Source organism: Lactuca sativa, chromosome 3, assembly GCF_002870075.4.
Source record: "Lactuca sativa cultivar Salinas chromosome 3, Lsat_Salinas_v11, whole genome shotgun sequence".
NCBI classification, from domain to species: domain Eukaryota; kingdom Viridiplantae; phylum Streptophyta; class Magnoliopsida; order Asterales; family Asteraceae; genus Lactuca; species Lactuca sativa.
In genome coordinates, this window is record NC_056625.2 from 254,081,242 (window position 1) to 254,098,408 (window position 17,167).

Consider the following 17,167-nt stretch of genomic DNA (forward strand, 5'->3'; position numbering starts at 1 on the left):
ACAATAAACAAACATAAGGACAGTTCGTCACTCGCACACGGTTTTGTTGTAGCTAGCAACCACGAGTGGGGTTGTCAACCTGTATCTTATTCATACACGACTTCCTCGCTCACACGGGATTAACGGTTACAGGTCAGAGGATTTTCCATAAGATTTCTAATATTAGTTGATGAATACAATAGCTCATGTAGACTTGTCGAGTTCCGTTAGTTCTAGTAGTAAAATCATATTTGTATCTAAAACCCTAAGTTATTAGACTATGCTTTTAACATTACTCCTAATATTTATAATACTTAGGTAGTACAACAGCTATAATTAGAATTAAAACCAGGTTTTATCTTGACATAAAACCAATAACAACAACATATAACATACTTGGTTTTATCTTGACATAAAACCAATAATAAGAACATACTTATCAATTAACATATAGAACTTCCGAGTATAACTCTGGAACTATATCGCACACAACATATATATAGAATCCTAAATATAACTCAAGATCTACATTAGTATACTACTATATCAATAACATGCTAACAACTTTACGATAGTTGTATACTCTCAAATACGAAATAACTATATCCCGGTTATTATAACTATCTACGTTGATACAAATATACTATCATATAGACATAGTAATAACGTATATATAATATTTAGCATGCGTTTTCCCCCAAAATATTAGAAAGTGGGGCCGTGAAACTCACCTTAGTAGTGTGATTTTATGTTATCTAAGCAGAAGCGGTCGGCGGTACGAGGTCGTCGGGGTTCGGGAAGCGAAACGGCTCCAGCAAACGAGAGAGAAAGAAGAGAAATGGTGTAAGGAAGTGTCAAGGTCGAACCTGCTATTTATAGTAAGATGTTTGGCTCTCACAACGTGAGAAATGATAGGTTCACTTCGTGAATTATGGTAAGAGTTATCCCGTAGCTTTAACGCGTGTTTTCTAGCCTCAAATAGTGTCCTGCAGCGTCCTCACGTCGTGAGAAAACCTTGCTCACGTCGTGAGCTTTTGGGTTATAGTTCTATAGACTTCTAGCTTCGAAATGTGGCGTTTTGACTCCTCACGTCGTGAGTTTTGATGCTCACGTCGTGAGTTCAGTCAAATTAGGGTTTCTGACACGTGTCATGCTCTCAGACACCTGTAACGTCGGAAGGTTGTAACTTTTGCATATGAACTCCGTTTTTGATGTTATTTATATCCATGCGTAGGTATTTTCGAGTACTACAACTTTCTTTTAGACTCTAATAGCTAATTCTAATGCTATTTTAAATTCTTTTTATTTATATAGATTTATAGTGTTAGGGTTTATCATAACTTCTTCACGCGAAGTCAGATTTAGACGTTCTCTATAGTTTTCGAATCGTATGGACGTATACTTTGAGTTGTATCATAAAATATGTTTGAAAGTTCATACATTACCATGAATTACATAGTAAGTTTGTTACATTACTAGTTTAACAAAAATCACATTACATGATTGGCATAATCACATGTGATTGTTTTTGACCTATTTTGACTGGTGTTACATCAGTTGTTGCCCCCGCCCCTACCTTCGAATCCCCCACTTACATAGTCCCTGATCCCACCCCGAATACCTTCATCGCCCTCATTCTCTTCCCTGTTATATAGGCTTAAAATTAACTTTTTTAGGCTATAAAAACTATTTTTCATAACATGAAAAGCTTAAAATCTACTTTTTTTAGTAACTTAAAAAACTAAAAATCCAACTTTACAAAACAACAAATCCAACAAACTTACAAATGTAAAATATGACAAATCCAATATTTAAAAAAATATGACATGTCCAAAAATATTTGACCAATTCACTACATCATTAATATTCATCAATTGTCTTCAAGTCTTCATTGTTTGACATTTAAATGTCCTATCTAAATAAATAAATAATAATAATAAAATAAATTATTATACTAGTTTAGTCAATACAAATTTGTAAAGGGATATAATGTTTTACTACCTTAATTTCCTCATCGTCTTCATCAGAATGTAAATCAACACTATCAGTAACACAACCTAACAAAGAAAATAAATAAATAATGGTGATAAGCAAAATATGTTAAAACGAATAAAAAAATGATGGTTCAAACAAAGTCATACATACTTTTTTTACCGGCCCGTAGCCAATTTTAAGTGCATATAATAGCTTTAATTGTTGTATGAAGAAATCTACTTCTATGTGGACCCATGATTCTACCACTGGTAGAAAAAAAACTGTCTTCTAAGCAGTTAAGATGGGAATGACTAATGTCTTTTGCAATCAACTAAATGTAGGATACATAATCCTACTTAATTTCCACCAACCTAACAGATTAAACTCATAACTCGTGGGTGAAATGTATTCCTCCAAGTACATTTCTAATTCAGTTTTCATAAGAATTTCACTAGTTGAAGAATTCTATGAAAATAATGCATCTAATGAGTCCATGTCGCCTCCGGGAGCTGCATCTCAACTAAAAGTGGGATTATTAGTAATATCATCATTACTTGCTTGACTCATGACTCTCGAATCAGATCGTATATATATATATATATATATATATATATATATATATATATATATATATATATATATATATATATATATATATCTTCACAAATTTGACGCACTTTATGAATTTCATCTTTTGCATTATCTACTTCATAGATAATAGGAAAAAATAACTTTAGGAGCTTCATATTAAACCTTGGATTCAGTATTGTCGTCATAGCCAACACCACGTAACTTTCATTACAATACTCATCAAAATATATAATCATATTTTCTTACATGTCGCTTATTTCAATGAAATTAGATTTATCCAATTTCTTCAGAGCTATCTTTATTTCACATATTTAAGGTAAAAATATTGGATGTCAGATATTTTGTTCCCGAAAATAATTATGTGACATTATAGAAGATTTTAAGTTTATCACCAAGCTCACTTGCCGAATCCCACTCTTTCTCATCTAGCGCACTCTTATATCGGGACTCACATTGTTGTAACCGATAAAACATATTTTTGTAATTCGAAGTCGTGGAAAACATTAAATAAGTAGAATTCCATCATGTTTTACAGTCAAGTACTATTGTTTTTCACAAGAAGTGTTATCAAACTTTGCATTTCTTTTTAATGTATCAAGTCTTTTTAGTGTAGCTGTCCAAATCTACAACTATTATGAATTTTCTCAATCCCATAACTAAAAGCATCTAACCTACTCCTTACAATTAAGTTCAAAATATTCACCGCAGATCACATATAGCGTCTACCCAAAATCATGCTATAAAAAAGGAAGTTTGTCTACCATCAAATCTATCATGTAATTATTTGTTGAACAATTATCAGTAGTTAAAGTTGATAATTTTATGTCTTTGTTCCAGTCCAACAAACTATCCATCAACATATTAGTTAGTTTCTCATGAGTATTAGGACTGAAACATATATAAACCTACATGTTAACAAAATAATTTCAATTTAATTAAAAGAATGCATACTGATAGATTAAAAAAATTAGTATCTATTAAGTATTACCTCAAAAGACGATTTTGTAATTGCCAAGACTCATCAATGAAATGGGATGTCACTATCATGTATCCTTCTTTTTTGGTAGTTGGAAGTCCACATGTCGGTAGTTATTACAATCCTACCTTGAATACTCTCGAAAAAAAGTGCATCATCCTTGCCTTCTCCTTATCGTACAACTTCATGACATCAGATTTAGCTGTGTTTCACAAATCGGCCTAAAACGTGGTTGGAGCTCCGCTAAAAACCTCTAAATACATCGTGTTTAATAATTCTATGTGGGTAGTCATGTTTTGTGACCATCTTAGCAAGATCAATTCATGAATCATCATAACTAAACCTATGTGTTGCTAAAATTGATCTCCCACTTTCATCGGTCTTAGATCTTGTTCCGTTTAACCGACTCTAATAATCATCAATTTCCTTTTTTCCAATTTTTATCTTGCATGCCTTATGGTGAGTATGTAGCATGTTGGTTCCATTTTTGCTCGTATAAGTAACTTACTTTCTACAATGCCTACAAACTGCTATTTCGGTTCCATTAACATCTTCTAAGATGAAATGACACCACAATGGAGATCTAAAATTTATTTTTCTTCTTGTTATAGTCAACTATAGAATTCGCGACATCATTAACATTGTTTGAATCATTGGGTTGATTCGACTTTGTTGAAGTCATGGCTTGTAACATCCACATTTTCAAGTCCAAAAGTTTTGTTTGTAATTAAGTAAATAATATATCCGTTTACAAAAAACATTGTCAATATCATATCAACCCATAAACCATCATGAATTAGTCTAAAAATCACAACATCGAATAGTAGTATAAATCAGAGTACAATCCCAGTACACTCAATGCGGAAATCAAATGTGTGTGTGTGATGCGCTGCTACGCCGTCAGCTCCTTCCCCTTCGATGAAGAGGTACCTGAAACCAAAAATGAGACTGTAATCACAAAGGTTAGTGAGTTCCACAATCATACCACATACCATACAATCACATAGCATACATACTACCGGACAATTCTGGGGTGACGGACCTACCCATGTCAAGCTATTTCGGGGTGCTGACCTACCCATGTCAGGCCGTTCTGGGGTGCCGACTACCCTCCGGTTTATCTCAACCGGCATCTGGGACTATTTTACCCCTACCTCTATCATACAATAAAAAAATATAATCATACAGTCAAGCATATCTGGGGTATTGACCTACCCTTTGGTCATAACGACTAAGTCAGGGAAAAGCAATTGCCTGCTACCACCACTATCTCACATAGCATATCACATAAGCATATCTCATAAACATATCACATAAGCATACCAAGACAATTATCACAAAGACAATTATCTACCAATTACTCTTGTTGGTGGGCCGGCATTGTGGCCTCAGACCCACCCCTACTGGAAAGTAACTCACCTCGATGTCGTGTAGTTTCTGAATTATCCTTGGCGTGCAACTCAACTCTTCTCGACTCCTCAATCCCTACACGACAACCCTTCTAAGTTATCAATTTGAATATGAAACCATAACAAGCGTCAACTCAAATCAGTCAAAGTCAACTTTGGTCAAAGCCAACATCTAGTTGACCTGACTCGCCGAGTTGGCCCGCCAACTCGTCGACTCCCCATATCCACCAAAAGTCATAAACCCATCTCCGCCCATCGAGTCTAGTAAGAGCTCGATAGTTCGCCTTCATCCACACATTGGACAATCTTCAACCGACTCGCCGAGTTCATCTTTAGCATCCGAATGCGTCCAGTCTATGACTCGCCGAGTTGTAACAATAACTCGTCGAGTCAATCTTCAAAGACTGGGAGATTGCCTTGGACTCTCCGCGTGTGTTCAAGTACTCGTCGAGTCCCATGATTTCCAGGTCCAAGGCAAACCCCTAGCAGGCTGAGCGTTCCTTCTATTCAACCAAAACCATATCCAGAAGACGTTTTTGGGGAAAAAGCGTCTCGACTCGCCGAGTCACCCAAGTAACTCGCCGAGTCCCTCCTTGTCCAATACTATACAGTCGATTTCAGTGGGACTTAATGCATCCAAATCATAGATCTGACCTCCTAGAGTCCCTTTTATACGTAAAGTCATGAACTTGTTGTCCATGCATGGGGTCTTTGGCTCAAAAAGCCATAAAAGATGGTCTACAAGATGCATCGGGTGTTTATGGCAACAAGGTGGGCATATCTATGCCATAAAGACCCCCAATAACCCCAGATTTGAAGCACAAACTGACTTCCAATACTCAATCCCGAATACAACCTCTCTAGGGCTTAGAAAGATGTAGAAAAGGCACAAAATTAAGATCTAGACAATGAATCGACAAGGTTTCAGCTTTATATCTCTAACAAGCTGGAAATATGCTCAAAACTTTGGATCTACTTGTTCCCCCTTGATCTCACAAGCCTCCTTCTCTTCTTCAAGCTTCAATCACACAAAGTAACACCACAAGGCTCAATAATACACTAAAAGCGGCTAGGGTTTGCTCTGGACGATGGGGGCTGAGTTGAGGGGTTATAATGTGTTTAAATAGGGTGCAAACCCTCAAACTAGGGTTTCACTCAAATAGCGTGTACTCGCCGAGTCGGTCTCCCGACTCGTCGAGTAGACTACTTAAACTTCCCGCAGATCACGACTCTACTCTACGAGTTGGGCCTCCAACTCATCGAGTCCCTGCGAAAAACATAATAAATACTTGAATTAAAGGCATACCAGGAATCGGGTGTTACGAATCTCCTCCACTTATCTTATACTTTGTGCTTGAAGTCTGCTGCCCTGTCCTGAAAAAGCTCGGGGTAATGCTCCCTCATCTTGTCCTCTGGCTCCCAGGTCCATTATGAGCTCTTGCGGTGACGCCACTGCACCTTAACCAGCTCCCCTCTCTTGTTCCTCAAATCCTTTGATTTCCTATCAAGGATTGACATAAGCCGCTCAATGTAATTCAGGCTGTCATCCACCTGAATATCCTCTAATGGCACTACTACCGAATTGTCCACTAGACACTTCCACAACTGTGAGACATGAAAAGTGCTATGTATCTGACTGAGTTCGGCTAGCAGATCCAGCCTATATGCCACCTTGCCCACCCGAGCTACAACCCTGAAGGGTCTAATATACCTAGGGCCCAGCTTGCCCCGCTTCTTGAATCGAATGACACCCTTCCAAGGCAATACTTTCAGGAGCACCATATCCCCGACCTGGAACTCCAGGTCCGATCGACGTTTGTCGGCACAACTTCTCTGTCGACTCTGAGCAGTCTGAAGCCTGCTTCGAACCTGCTGGATCCTCTCCGTCATCTTGAGTACCACCTCGGTACTCCCCATGACCCTCTGACCAACCTCACCCCAGCATATCGGGGTCCTACACTTCCTCCCATACAACATATTGAAGGGAGGACGATCGATAATCGCATGATATCTATTATTATATGAGAACTCCGCCAACGGAAGGTAAGTAACCCAACTACCTCCAAAATCTAAGACACACGCCCGCAACATATCATCTAGAGTCTGGATGGTCCGCTCACTCTGATCTTCCATCTACAGGTGAAAGGCAGTGCTAAATTGCAGACGAGTACCCAGCTCGTGATGAAGCTTCTTCCATAACCTGGAAGTGAACCACACATCCCTGTCGAAAATCACTAAAACTGGCACCTCGTGCCGCGCCACTACCTCCCTGATATAGATGTCGGCCAACTTCTCGGCCGAAATGCTCTCCTGAATCGGAATGAAATGGGCGCTCTTGGTGAATCGATCAACGATGACCCAAATTAAATCTACCCCTCGCGCGGTCCTGGGAAGCTTCGTGATAAAATTCATAGTAATATCCTCCTATTTCCACAGCGGGATATTCAACAGCCGGACCTTGTTGTGAGGTCTCTGGTGCTAAGCCTTGACCTTCTTGCATGTCATGCACCTCTCTACAAACCAAGCTACGTCTCTCTTCATACATGGCAACCAAAAATCAAGACGAAGATCTTTGTACATCTTCGTCGCCCCGGAATGGATAGAGAACCTGGATTTGTGTGCCTCCTCCATCAATACCTGACGCACACCTCCATGGTATGGGACCCATACCCTACGGTGAAGAGTCAACAATCCTCGGCTATCATAGTCGATGGAGGATGTCACACCCCAAAACCATGAACGGCGGAAACATTCTGGGGCGGAGGGCGTCATGTAGAGTATCACAACAATGAAAAGTAGTAAACAAGCAACAACATCATCCATTGCATTAATAATATAATTTTAATACAAGTGTGTTCTGTCAAATTATAATAGACACTAAAGTATAATCAAAATGAAAGATGAGTCTTGAACAAGCTCCATCTTCTCTAAACCTTGCATCGGTACCTGTCTATCGTTGACCTGAGGATACAAGTTATTTTGAAAGAGAGTATCAGCTTTAAAGCTGGTGAGATCATAAGTATTAATGTGTCTTAATTTGTAAAACTTGTAATGAAAGACATGAAAATGTTTGTAGAACAACTAAAAATGTTTGAAAAACCCTAGAAATCCCTATGATTCCTACTTTTATAAAAGGGAGTCTTGTACCAAGACCTAACTGCTCTGAATGTAGCCTTCTACCAAGACCTAAGTGCTCTGAATGTAGCCTTCTACCAAGACCCGACTGTTCTACTATTATTATTATTATAAGAAATTGTATCCTTTGGTATTAGGATACTCAAATATAATTCACCTCATCGATTATGTGAATGAGTCACAAGATAAAGGTAATAATATAAATAACCTAAGTATTACCCTTTGGTACTAGGGTAACTAAAAGTGTTAACTGAAGAAATCTGTAGATGTACATTTACCTCTGTTGCTAACAGCTTGTATAGGAATATTCAGTCCCTTAAAGTATACATGTAATGGTATCAACCGTTGACATCCGTGGATGTGCTTTTACCTCTGTAGCTAACAGAGATTCTACGAATGGTTAATCCCGCAACATATCCTTTGGTACTAGGAAATTAAATCCAATCTATCTTGTCGATTATGTGATTGTATCACAAGGTAAAGATAAGAATGACGATTATATAACATAATCTATACATATAAAATGTAATAATAACTCATCATATATTATCTATGTAAACGTACTCATGTAAATGTAATCATGTAAATGTACTCATGTAAATGTTTCTATGTAATAGTATAGTAATGTACTGTAATGTTCTACGTGTGCTAGCTGTAACGTGTGTTCTCTCTATATCTAGCATGTATAGTAATGTATTGTGTGTACTAGCTGTAACGTGTGTTCTCTCTCTATCTAGCAAGTATTGACTCATGAATGAACTGACTCATTGTATGATATCGTGTTTTAGTAATAGTTCTAGTATCTTCCTGAACTACCCCTATGGTAGCTTACAAGTAATGTAACTAGTACGTATGAACATGGACGTATACCCTTGCTACCCAAGGGTATTGAATGAACTGGAAGAACCTTTATGACTATATATGTACACATGATATATAACTAATATTTAAACGACCTTCGGACGGATACCCGATACCTCACCAAACCACATCCCAATGGCTAAAAGGAAATAGAGTGGATAGCCTTCCTAAGTCCTTTAAACATTTCTTATATAACTATACATATATAGGCATGCAATTGACAATATATAAGCATAAAATAAGTTTTGCAAAACCTTTAAACATGATTATTATCTAAGAAAAGGTCGACATGATGTCAGCCTATAAAACGGGTTGGAAGCATGGGTTTGATAAAACAGTTTAAGTATAAAGAAACATTTGTTTGAAACTCAATTGTAAATGAGTTTAAAATGAAACATATAGAGTATAATGAACAGTTTAATAAGGAGTTTTAAACATATAAAATGTTTATGAAAATCATTTGAAGTAAACTGTTTGGTAAAACGGCTAATGAGTAGCAAATCATTTGAATGCTTCTTATTAATCACATGTGATTGATATAATAACTAGCTTGATTCTGCTTGTATCCCCCCATAAAGCATTTAAAAACATTTAAAACATTGATTAAGGGGTATGAACTCACCTGTTGTGAGTGGTACGAATGAACTGAAGACGTAGGATTGTTAGGTGTCAAGTGAAGTCTTGAAGACACTTTTTGATCCTAGTTAACATATAATATCACATATATGTATCAAATTAGTCTTTAAACAACTAATAAACAAAGTCAAGACACCTTAGGACATGTTAAACACCATTAACAAGTGTTTTAAGCCTCTAGGATTGCATCTAAGTGTTGTAGGGACAAGCTAGTGTGTGTAGGGTTCAAGGAAAACTCCATAAGGGAGTTCACAGCCCTAAGGTCATCAACAAAGGAGTTTACGGTCGTAAACTCATGGGTTTACGGCCGTAAGCTCCTACTTACTTGACCATTTGTTGTTTTGAGGCACTATAAGACCCTAAGAAGCATTTCTACTTAATGGCATGGTCTTTGGAAGAGTTTAGGGCATCTTATAACTCCTTTGAGGAGTTCACGGCCCTGGCACCAAACCCCTTGGAGATTACGGCCGTAATCTCCCATGGAAGGGTGTTTTTGGTGATTTTAAGTCCCTAATTTAACTAAGAACTAATCTAGGCTAGTGTCCAAGGCTTTAAGAGAGTTTAAAGCACACTTTGGCCCTTTTGTTTGGAGTTCACGGTCCAAGAACTCCTTGGGCCGTGAACACCTTACTCTTGGTGTTCTAGGGGTGTTTTCTAGTCCTAAACACATTAGGGTACAAGTCTAAACTAGTTGCATTGCAAGAGGAAGGGACTAGGGAACTTTTTGCCCCTTAAAGAAGGGTTTACGGTCCAAGATGTTCTTGGGTCGTAAACTCTTTAATCTTGATGTTTTCCTATGATTTCTAGTGTATTAAGCACATAAGAAGCTCTATAATACAACTAGATAAAAGTACTCACTTTCTAGGACGAAAGTCCGAAGATCCTTGAGAGAGAATTTGACTTTTCTCTAGTTGGAAATGTAACTAATGAATAATTATGGCTCAGAATTATATATATACTCCTGGGGTTTTTGGCAGAAAATATTTTATTCAGGCATTGAACTCTAATATCATAGAGTTTTGGAATAATAGAGTTGCACAATACCCTAGTGCATCCTCTCTCCTGATATCCCTTAAAGTGTAAATCCTAAAATACCCAAACTTATACCAAAAGTATGAAAATTTACTGCATCTGTTCTAACTTCTATTGACTTGATATCTTATACAAAATGGAAATTTTGGGTTGTCATATCATCCCCCTGTTAGAGGGAATTTTGTCCCAAAATTAGAATTTAGGTAAGGAAGTTGGTATGAATGATCGAGTCATGAGGTGGAAACTTACTAATCGATTCTTTCTTGCGCTCATAAGTGAATTCGGGTCCTCGGTTGGTATCCCAACGAACCTTCACTAAAGGGAGGCAGCGTTGCTTCGTCCGCTTGACCTCTCGGTCGAGGGTCGCTACGGTTTTTTATACGAAGGCGTGGATCTCGTGAATTTCGATCTCGTCGAGTGGACTTACGAGAGTCCTAACGGAAAGGTATGGTTTTAAGACCGAGACGCGAAGGGCAAAATGTACGTTACTGAGTTCGCGGAGTAGGTCTAGTTTGTGAGATACAGGACCGATTCTGGTAAGAATCTCGGAGGTCCTAACTATCTTGGACTTAGCTGTCTACGCGTTACGAAGCGTATTAAGCCATTCCTAGAGTGAGACTTCCTAAAGAATTTGGTCTCTCACTTGGAATTCCAAAAGTTCTTTCTCTTGCTTATCTTCCCAGTCAAAGGCCACCCCCTACTGGGTCAAAGTCGTAAGGGTTTCTGTAATTTGCAAGGATTTCTGAATGGACTACGATAGTAGGTCTGCAAGACCTAGAATTTGGCGAATTTATGTCGGCGTCTCTGGTGTCGACAAATTCTCAACGGTTTTGACAAATTGAAAGAGTACTAAAAAATTCCCACATCACTAATAGTGTGTCTTAGGAATCTGACACTTCAATTTCAAAACTCGTGCTTAGAGAACTTCGCGAAAGTTCCTCTGAAGGTAATGTTTCCATGGATTCCATATTACTACGAGGGTAGATAAGTAAGTCATTACTAGGAGAATGATGAACTGATCCAAGTAAGAGGCGTACCCTACTCATTCAGCTCATGAATATTATGAGCATATTGGTCCTATCCGAGGGGTATCACTACGGACCCGAAGTGTCAGCATCGAGTTCGGAAGGTAGTCTTCAGGACATCCTTCCCTAACACTCGAACTGGTGATATTCGAATCTCAGATCCATTTCTGAAAGTAATTCTTTCTTTGTGCTTGCTCAACCAATTCATCTACGCGAGGCAGAGACAACGATTTCTAATGAAAAAAATCTTGACGGAGTCCTCGATAGCCGAGGTACATACGATGCAATCCATCGACCTCTAGAAGAATAAGACCGGAGTTCTCCAGGGTGAGAAGCCTAGTCGCCCAATTCTATTTCTGTGTAGTTCGCTAAGTTGTCCGGGCTGTTCTTGTATCTCCGTAGGTGTTTAGACTGTAGGGCAATCTGTTACAGAAGTCGTACTGGGTTCTAAGTTTGTTCACATGACGATGCGATTACTCGTAGTCTTGGGCAGTCTCTGTCCTGAAGTTCATATTAGAATTCATACATGGTTCAACGATCACATCTCGTGTATACGAGTCGTATATATTTAAGATTGAAAAGGTAGTCTAATAACTGATTCTTCTTTAAGCCCACATCCCATCAAGGAAAAAGAAGTTAAAGTGGAATCATCAATTCTAAACCTGTAGAACCTTGATTATATATCACCCCTATGTATACATTCTTCAGCGAAAGATCAACCGTATGGATCTTTGGATTGAACTTGACGTACTGTATGAGTGGTACTTTGAGGATTTCTTCGGAAAGGAAAAGAACTATGAGGTACTCCTTGCATGTGTACTTTGGTGTTCTGAAATGACGGCTTCGTTAAATTAGACGTTTACTGAGAAAGAGATGTACTTATGAAGCTGGTATGGTGCAAATCAAATTGAATCTAGTCGTATGATAATGTCAGTATCATAAGGAAACTTAAAGACATTAGATTTGAACATAAGGCGTTACAGACAAAACACAACCATGCAACCATCAACAGAGTTACAGTACTTTAGACTTACTAGGAGACTATTGCTGCGAATAAGGTATAGTACAAAAGACAAGTATACGCAGCACAAGCATCCCTTTACTGACGGGATCTCGCAAAAGGTAAGACTCTAGTTGCACTAGTTTTGGATGGTTTATAAGTCTGTTACAACGAAACGCCTTAATTACATTGACGTAGTTCCGGAGCAGGTTCTCCTGCAGTTGTGATCTTGAGAATCTTCTCGTGTGCGCCAGAGTTCTTTGTTATAGGACAATCCTTCTTGAAGTGCCCTATCTCACCGCATTGGTGGCATGACTGGCTAGTACTAGCGTTGGTGGCGGAGTGAGGTGTTTAGCCAGTGTTATGTGGACACGAATGCCTTCCTCATTACTCCACCTTGGAAATTGCTTCCTAAAGCGTTCTGCAGGAGTTGCCACTTGTTTTTGTGGCATGGAAAGTCTTTGGGATCTCTTGCGCTCCTTTAGGGCTTGACAATATCGTCTCTTCTTTTCGATCTCACGGCTTCGCAAGTCCATGACTGTTGCCATTTGTTGGGTTCCCGGTTTGGTACTACCATCGGAATTTTCGACTCCTTTGCCAGTCTTGCTTGTGTTGCCTGAGTTGATGTGTGTAAGGAAAGTTGTCACAGTAGCTGCTACTGCAGCTTGTAATGTAGCGGCGTCGATATGGAGGATAGCGGTTTCTTTGCTCGACTGGTTGTTTCCAGATGACGACATGATTCTGTAACACGAAAGATAAGGATTTTGTGAGTGATTCTGGTTGACCCTAGATGTATTTCGATTGTTCGAAGATCCTTGAGAGAGAATTCGGCTTTTCTCTAGTTCGAAATGTAACTAATGAATAATTATGGCTCAGAATCATATATATACTCCTGGGGTTTTTGGCAGAAAATATTTTATTCAGGCATTGAACTCTAATATCATAGAGTTTTGGAATAATAGAGTTGCACAATACCCTAGTGCATCCTCTCTCCTGATATCCCTTAAAGTGTAAATCCTGAAATACCCAAACTTATACCAAAAGTCTAAAAATTTACTGCAACTGTTCTAACTTCTATTGTCTTGATATGTTATACAGAATGAAAATTTTGGGTTGTCACAGAGGAAAACTTGACCCACAATACGCTCGCTCTTTCAATGCTCTTCCTTCATGGCCTCCTGCCGGGCCTCCCGAATCTGCTCCAACATCGGTGTCACAATTGTCATCCTCATGCAGATATCCCTGATCGGAACTGCCTTGCGGCTAAGAGCGTCGGCCACGACATTGGCCTTCCCCGGGTGGTAGAGGATCTCACAACCATAATCCTTTACCACATCAAGCCACCGACGCTGCCTCATATTCAAATTTGGCTGATCCATGAGATACCTCAGGCTGTTGTGGTGCGTGTAAACAGTACAACGAACCCCATAGAGGTAATGGCGCCAAATCTTGAGGTCGAAAACAACAGCCCCCAGCTGCAAATCATGCATCGGATAGTTCGCCTCGTGAGGCTTCAACTTCCTCGAAGTGTAAGCGATTAAATGCCCCCTCTGCATCAATACAGCGCCCAAACTTGAGATGGACGCATCACAATATACTACAAAATCCTCCGTGCCCTCTGGCAGGGCTAAGATTTGCGCCTCGCACAATCTCTGTCTCAACGTCTCAAACGCGACCTGCTGCTCGGGCCCCCAGCGAAAGACCACGACTTTCCTCGTCAACGGGGTCAAGGGCACAACTATCTTGGATAAGTCCTGAATGAATCTCTGATAGTAGCCTGCTAGTCCCAGAAAGCTCCGAATCTCAAACGGAGACCTCGGAACCTCCCATCTCATCACGGCCTCCACCTTGGCCGAGTCAACCGAAATCCCGTTCTGGTTGACGAGGTGCCCAAGAAACTACACCTCACGTAACCAGAACTCACACTTGGAGAACTTAGCATACAAGCTATCCCTCCTTAATGTATCCAGAACCTCCCGCAAGTGCTCCTCATGCTACTCTCGCGTCTTGGAATAAACCAAGATGTCATCAATGAAAACTATCACAGACCGATCCAACATCGGTCTGCACATGCGGTTCCTGAGATCCATGAATGCAACAGGAGCGTCGATGAGCCTAGAAGGCATCACCACATACTCATAGTGACCATAACACGTCCGAAAGGTTGTCTTCTACACATACTCCTCTCTAACCCTCGTCTGATGATAACCTGAACGCAAATAAATCTTAGAGAACCAGTATGCTCCCTGTAGCTGATCAAAGAGGTCATCAATCCTCGGGAGTGGGTAACGGTTCTTCACCGTTACCTTATTCAGCTCTCGATAATCTATACACATTCGATGCAACCCGTCCTTCTTTTTTACAAATAAAATCGGGGCTCCCCAGGGTGAACTGCTCGGTTGAATGAATCCCTTGTCTAACAGCTCCTGCAGCTGTGTAGACAACTCCTGCATCTCAGGAGGAGCCAACCGATACGGTGCCTTGCCTATCGGAGCCGCACCCGGGACTAGGTCGGTCCTGAATTCTACAAGCCTCTCCGGAGGTATCCTAGGAAACTCCTCGGGGAATACATTCGCGAACTCTCGTACTACTGGCACATCGCCCACCGTCGCCTTACCTGCCTCCCAGGTATCCACAACATAGGCAACATATCCTGCGCAACCTTGCTGAAGGTAGTGCCTAGCCCTTGCTACTGAACATAAGGCTGGTCCTCGCTGTGGCCTCTCGCCCTGAATCACCAGCTCTCCCCCACTAGGGGTTCTGATCCGTACCAAATGCTGCGAGCAGTCGATCACCGCCCCATTGGGGCTTAGCCTATCCATACCTATAATAACCTTGTTCCCCCGCAACGGTATGGGAACCAAGTCTACCAGGTAACGCTCCTCGAACAATATCAATACACGGTACCTGAAAACCTCTGATGCCTGCATTGACCGGTCGTCCGCAATCTCGACCTCTAGAGGGAAATCCAACACGCCCGAGGACTCAGGAAACTTCTTGCTAAGCGCAAGAGAGATAAACGATCGGGTACCACCCGAATCAAACAACACCTAAACTAGGATGCCGTTCACATGGAATAATCTCGTCACCACATCAGGTGCGGAGCGTGCCTCCTCGGCTATCAACTAAAATGCTCGGCTCCGCACCACTGGAGCCTCTGTCTTGACCTTTCGGCCATCCACGACTCGTGCTGTCACTGGAGTCATCGCCACCGTTGGTGCTGTTGCTGATACTACTAACAATCTAGGGTAGTTGGCCTTCTTATGACCCCTCTGATTGCAATGGAAGCAAATCAGGTCTGATGTCTGAACTGAGGGGGCAGGGGTACTACAATCCCTGCCAAAATGCCCCGTCTTGCCGCACTTGTAGCATCCCGATGATCCTGCTCTACAAGCTCCCTCATGCGGCCTGCCGCATTTCCTGCAACAGCTCTGGCCCGGCTGGCCCTTCGACCTGATGTCGGATCTCTTGGATTTCTTCCCCGAAACCCCTGTAACCTGCTCATTCTCCGCCTTCCTCTTCCCGAGGTGCTCCAAATACATCTCCCTCTCCCGAATGTCAGCCCTCAACATGTCATGGTAGCGGGTCTTCCATATCTCCTCATCCCCAACATATTGAGGTACCAACAAGGCCCTCTCCTTGAACTTAGCGATCATCTCTACCACTGACTCCGTAGTCTGTCTCATATCTAGGAACTCCCTGGCCAACTGCTGAAGCTCCACAGCTGGCGCAAACTCCTCCCTAAACCTGGTCACAAAGTCTGACCAAGTCATAGCCTCCACGACTGGGCCTCCCAGCGAGTCATCGACTGACTCCCACCAATCTCTATCTATGTCCCTCAAGCAACCCACAACAAATCATACCTTCGACCCCTCTGGGCAGAAGCTCGTCAACTGTGCAGACTCGATGTCCGTAATCCATCTCCTGGATACAATGGGGTCCTTCGCCCCATGAAAGTCTGGCACACCACTCCCTCGAAAGTCCTTAAAGGACAGGGTGCGCGTACCTGGCTAGCTGGATGCCAAGTCACTCCTGAATGCTCGGAGGCGATCCTACATCAGCTCAACAATCCCTTCCTTAATCAACCCGAAAATAACCGGGGTCGTGTCAAGGATACCTCTCGTGATCTCGGACGCGATGAAATCGCGTAACCCATCATCGACCTGCTCGGACCCTACACCCGAGCCTGATCCTGATCCTGATCCAGATCCAGAACCTCCTGCTCCATGACGTGTGACCACCATATTGAAAATAAACACGTAAGCATTAGGATCATACATACTCCCGAGAGGTCTCAAACACTCTCTCGGTTTCCTGATTCCATCTCAACCCTCCTTGACTCGAGTACGGATCCTCTGCTTTCAGTAGTACGGGCCCATACTACCTTCCACATCTATCCGTACTTTCCTCAAGGATTGCCTCAACTTCATCAAGTCCCCTTACTAATATCCCTTTCCAACTGATCTCATCCTAGGCTTTCATAAGGCAACCTCTAACCTACTCTCCGTCGTCAGCTGCACTAGGGGTCCCTACCACCTTTCCCTAACTA